Source organism: Ornithodoros turicata, chromosome 2 (genome assembly GCF_037126465.1).
Source record: "Ornithodoros turicata isolate Travis chromosome 2, ASM3712646v1, whole genome shotgun sequence".
NCBI classification, from domain to species: domain Eukaryota; kingdom Metazoa; phylum Arthropoda; class Arachnida; order Ixodida; family Argasidae; genus Ornithodoros; species Ornithodoros turicata.
The window spans coordinates 136,166,491-136,172,429 of NC_088202.1; the positions used below are offsets into that span (position 1 = coordinate 136,166,491).

The 5,939-nt window shown below is 46.0% G+C and overlaps 1 long non-coding RNA gene across 2 annotated transcripts; it reads left to right on the forward strand.

The window, feature by feature from the left end:
- Positions 1–1,134, forward strand: LOC135384118 (uncharacterized). Of its 2 annotated transcripts, none has more exons than XR_010420261.1 (4): positions 1–201; positions 769–825; positions 886–957; positions 1,018–1,134. It is a non-coding gene; the product is annotated as an uncharacterized LOC135384118 (long non-coding RNA). The 2 variants fall into 2 exon arrangements; XR_010420262.1 differs by having other exon boundaries at positions 183–201; positions 766–825.
- The last annotated feature ends 4,805 nt before the right edge of the window (positions 1,135–5,939 follow it).

The window sequence follows — 5,939 nt, forward strand, 5'->3', positions numbered from 1 at the left end:
ACAAATACTGCGAAAACTACGTAACACGGTGGCGCCATCCATCATGCGCCAGCCAAAAAGTTGAATGCGGAGGCAAGGCCAAGCCAAGTACGGCACACTGCCGTCATTCGCAACCGCCGGAAGCGGAACATCGTGCGCGGACGATCGTTGATGAAGGAGGACGAAGTGGTCGTTGTAAATCTCGTGAATGCACGTAGTCAGGTAAGCACATTTCTGTTCGCACACCCTGTTCTTTACGGTTTGAGCGTGGTGCACCGTATGCCTGGTTTTTGTTCAACTTATGGGACACCAGTTAATCGTGGCTCGCGTTTGCTGTGAAGCGTCTCCCTAGTTCAGATCTCCGTGTGTCATGCGTCCTGGTTCGTAGGGTCATCAAGGCGCTCCTATTGTAATGTATCGTTGCGGAAGGTGCCCTTGTGTTTTTAACACTCTTATGGGCTACGTTGACCACTGTACGGGGGCGAACTATGCAACACTCAGATGTCACATTTTGGGACGTTACAAGAACACACCAGGACGGTCGCCTCGAATCGATTTGCTCTCCGAAACCACGAAAGTATGTCACGTCCATTCGTGCTCCCGTCTGTTCACTACAAATATAGAGATACTGTCACATATGAAGCAGCACATACGAGAGGGCCATGATCAGATATCCTTATGAACGCTGCCAGAAGAAGTTCCGTGCCACCTCCGCGTTTCGTGTGCACCTTCTTATGTTCTTCCTTTGAAAAAATAAAACGGTGAGTATAATTTCCTTTCTCTTAGCAGGGTTTTGATGCCAGAGCTGACTGATGGGTTCACGTGGTTCCTTTGAAAAAATAAACGGTGAGTATAAGTGCATGTCAGTTGCCCTGCTCCGTGTAACAATTTCCTTTGTCTTTGCAGTGTTTTGATGGCAGAGCTGACTGATGGGTGCGCATGGTTCCTTCGTATGTTCTTCCTTTGAAAAAATAAATGGTGAGTATAATTGCATGTCAGTTGCTCGGCTCCCTGTAACAGTTCCCTTTCTCTTTGCAGGGTTTTGATGCCAGAGGTGACTGGCGCATTTTCATCACTATGTACATAGAAAATAAATCACAATGTGACAAACATCACAATCTGTTGCGCATGGTCATTGCTTAAACTGCTCTCATTGCTACGACTATATGTAGAAAAAAAAAAAAAAAGAGGGGCTCCAGGGACGGGCACAGCACGATAGGGGTACGCGGCATATGCCAGTTAAAATTACTGGCCAATGCAGTTCTTTTAACGACCACAGCACAGTAATGCTACACGTCGTATGCCTGTTAAAATTACTGGCCAATGCAGTATTTTTTCACGGGCACAACTTATACGGGGCCACCGTAAAAAAAACGGCCAATGTTTGGCAGCCAACTTTCCATGCATTTGCCCGTTTTTTTTACGGTGAAATTTTTTACAGTGTGGGTAAAAGCGGTGGCCGAGGTGACGTAGCTGGTGGTGCTAGTGAACGAGTCACCGTTGTCGTCCTCGCAGAGGTGAGCAACGTCACGACTAAGGCTCTGGGGGGAATGTGCGTCCTGGGCCGACTTCCAAGGGAACTGTGACGACATATGTCTGACGGCGTCTGGGGAAAACCCAGGAATAACCCCAGACAGCACAACCGGCACCGGGATACGAGCCCTGTTACCTCCGAGTCTCGACGTTGCATGGCCTGCACGCTACCCACTCAGCGACACGAGCTGGTCCGAGAGGACGTACCCGTTTAGTCAGACGAGATGTTGAGAATGAAGGAACAAATCAGCGGGAGAGTCGAAGAAAGGAAAGATAAATGTTTATTAAGGCTTTTTGGGGCGGTGAAGGGCCGAATTAAGAGTTCATGGAAGATATTTAGTCGTCGACGATGCCCGGTGAACTCCAGGAATTGCGTGGCGATCGTCGCTTTTTGCCCGTTGCTGCCACGATGTTGATGGGTCTGCGGGGGAGATAGTGATCACACTGGCGTTCACACGACTCTCATTTTAAAAGTAGAACTGTACTCAGTTCGGGTGAAAAATACGCTAGTTTACATTCACGTAATTAAGCTATACAGTTCGAAGATAGACCAAAAGCCAGGGGACATCATGAGGAAAACACACTGGCTTGGCGTAACAATGAAACAAAATGTAATATGACGTTTCGATGCCTGTTCGGGCATCATCATCATAATGAAACAAGAAACAGTACGCCATCCGAGTTCTACTTATAGCTTAGTCATGACCTTGTAGCAATCACGTAGTGGTCCTATGTGACTGTTACATGCGTTATCATTACGGTGAATGTGCCAACATTCCAAAAATTAATTAATTAATTAATTATTCCAAACATGATGTTGTCAGAAGCCTTTACAAACGTCTAGATGCAGTTTCATGCACTCGCCGAGCAAGAGAACCCGAACGTAAGCTATCAAGTGACATCCTCACCAAGAACCATTACCCTGTCGACATCGTCAAGAGTACCATTTCTAGAATGTCTGATGTTCATGAGAAGAACCCCACACCTGAAAACATTGTATGCATTCCCTATGTTCTGGGCCTATCAGAAGCTGTGCGAAGAATTTTAAAACCACTTGGTATATACACACAGCCTTTAAACCCGTCAAAACACTGTATAATATTTTATGTCACCCCAAAGACCCTGTGCCCCACATGGAAGAATCTGGTGTTTTATACAGGTTGGAATGTGAACAATGCAGTGCCTGCTACGTGGGAGAAACTGGAAGAAAAAAAGCCACGAGACTGAAAGAACATCAGCAACAGATATCAAAACCACCGGCAGTGAATCACCGTACAGAACTTGTCGAGCACGTGCTATAAGCAGGTCATTCTTTTGACTTTCACAATGCAAAGACCATGGCACACGAGCATAGATGGAGGTGTAAGAAAATTTTTTGAATCTTGGCATATTACCCGTAATGAAACGCATGTAACAGTCACAAAGGGCCACTACCTGATTGCTACAAGGTCATGACTAAGCTGTAAGTAGAACTCGGATGGCGTACTGTTTCTTGTTTCATTCTGGTGATGATGATGCCCGAACAGGCATCGAAACGTCATATTACATTTTGTTTCATTGTTACGTCAAGCCAGTGTGTGTAAGTTTTCCTCAATGGTACACTTCAGAATATCGGTCACCAACGTATAGCGTGTGCCAAGGAATAATGCTTCAAATGAAGGGCTTTACTTCTTCGTAAAAGAATTATTGTCTTCAGGCCTTGAGGCATCTGCTGATGGATGTGCTAAGCATTCGAGCTGAGTCCCATAAAGCCGGAAGTTCTTCCTCGATGGTGGATTCAGTGAATTCAGATATTTCAATGGAAGAAGGCGAAAAATGAAGTTCAGTAGAACCAACAGAAAGGACCATGCACCTTGCCCGCACTCAAACACATGCTACGATAACAGGACATGCTACGATCACAGGGAGTGTAGCAGATCCAAACAGGGAATCCGAGTCCGAAACTCGCAAGACACGCTACGCTAACAAGGCTACGCGAGTGCTACGCCAGCTTGGAAGTAATGACAAATAAGAATGATTTACTGCATGACAAAGCTAAATCTCTTGGTCTTGCTAGAGCAGGCAAAAGAGAATCTAGAAAGCGTCAACGGAACTGAGACAAAAGATTACACAGAAACTGTCTCCTTACGCTTCAGGTGGAACACAACAATGTTAGGCTAGTACTATTCTGTGCAGTTAGTACTAAACGCAAAAAAAAAAAAAAAGAACGTCAATAACTGGACGTTCAATGCTGGTGAAACACTGTTTAGCCACCGCAAAAATGCCCTGCAATGACGCAAGAAACACAACTCCTTTGATTAAGAAGAAACGAGCAGTTAGGGTTGAAAACACTAGTCCCATTAATGAGAATGCTAGCATTATCGCAAACACGTAAGAACAGGTTTATGAAATAATGGCGACATGTATCTGAAGCAGGAATACAAAATGCGCCTCTGTCTTTTTCACGAGACTAGTGTTCCTAACACAGAGGAGCATGGCTGACCATGTTAAGGTTGCAGCTTCACAAAAGACAAAACTGGGAAGGAGTTAAATTAACAGTAAGTTAACAAATTAAACTCGTCTCAAAACTAGTCCTTAGACTCTCGCTTCCTCGAGAAAGTGACTGACTGGATGACGAAGGAGATGGACCGAACAAAATGGAAAGATGTACAAGTACGTTCGAAAATTATTTGGCAAGTCCTCCCTCTTTCTCGAGGACATAAATAAAACGATTCAATTCCATTGTGAGGTTTGACATCAAAGTCTCCCATTTTTCTTTCCAAGTTTTTGCTGTGATTCTCCGGTTCATTTTGAGGTGAGTGGCGTGTTATAAGTCGGAATGCCAGTTAAGAAAGTTGGGCGTCACTTAATTTGCCCCTTTAATTCCTGGCTTTACGTTGCGAGGCAACTATGATCATGAGCTACGCCACAGTGGTTGGTCTCTGATCAATTTTTGGCAACCTGAGCGTTCAGTTGGGCGTCACTAAAATAGGAAATATTTTGAAACGTTATAAAATATATCCCGCGTACAGTACACTCGAGTTGCGTCTACGCATGCGTAGGCAAAAGAGTTTACGCGTCTGCCAGCGACGTCGGTCTCAGTAAAAGGGTGAAGTGCTAGTGAGGGAAGTCTACAACTAAATGGCGCCCGCGAGTGTGGCATTGCAGAAATAACAGTCGACCCTACCCTTCGGTTCGTCCGGGCCTCGGTCTACATAAACATCGCGGTTCGTCGTCGCATGACATCGGAATGCTCTTATTTCAACCATTATCGCCTTTCATCCCCAGCAGCAGCCCTCATCCGCTTCTCCAGGCGAACGCAGACATACCGATGGTCCTATGTGGCGACTTCAATGCGGACATAGTGCAGAACACGCACTTCGTCACTTCAATGAAGGACATATGCTAGACATCGATTGCTCCACACGGGTGACGTCGGGTACAACTCTTCGCAATACTTGTCCAGATCTCACGTCTACACGCAACATCAGCGTTGGATGCCTGGATTACATATCCTACACCGCGTACCATCGTCCAGTGTTGAACAGGATGGTTAGACGACACTCCCTCCTGCCGCCCACGATATCACTGACGTAACAGCGAAACACTCTAATATTATATGTACTTTTTTTCTTTAATTTTAATGTTTGCGCCACAGGGCAACTGTGACTATGAGAGGCGTATACAGACATGGACAGATGGCGAGAGGACAGCAGGAACGAGTCGGAGACTGGGGGGGGGGGGGGGGGTGAGTACGCGTCGTGGGCCGGCTTCAGGGGGAACTGTGTCGACATTCGTCTAAAAAGTCTTCTGAAAGCCCAGGAGAAATCTCAGGTGCACAGCCGGTGGTAGGAGGTATCTGTGGAGTGGTCGCGGTGTTAAGAAGTGAGAAAAAAATGGGACGGTGGCATTTGAAGTACACTTTAATCACGGTCCCTTGATAGCTATCAAGGGACCATGCTTTAATGAAGAGGCAGGACTCGGAGGCAGATGATAATGAGTAAGAATTGAAGACAAGAGGAGAAGAGGAAGGAGGCACCTGGGGGCTGAGGGACGTTGAGTGCTGTGGTCCATGCACGCCACGAAGAGTCTTTGGCGACTGGACGTATATATTAAAGATCGTGCAGCACCTGAAGCTGATCTCCAACCTTACCAATCCAAGCTGGGCTGGTTCCCAACCTCCTCTCGTCCGACAACGATTGACAACTGACACTTTTGTGTGCTTTTTTTTTACCCTGCACAACTTCAGATTATTGTAACGTATATGGATTCCTATGGCTGCCACTGTCGCGGAATTATTCATGGAAATTTCGATTTTTTGTGCCGATCTTTTTTCATGGGCCACGAGACCATCCCCTTACTAAACCATTGTTTGCAGAGAATGTTTTTTTTGTGTGTGTGTGTGTGAATTACTTATTACTGACTTCATCGATGCATGAGCGGCGGAG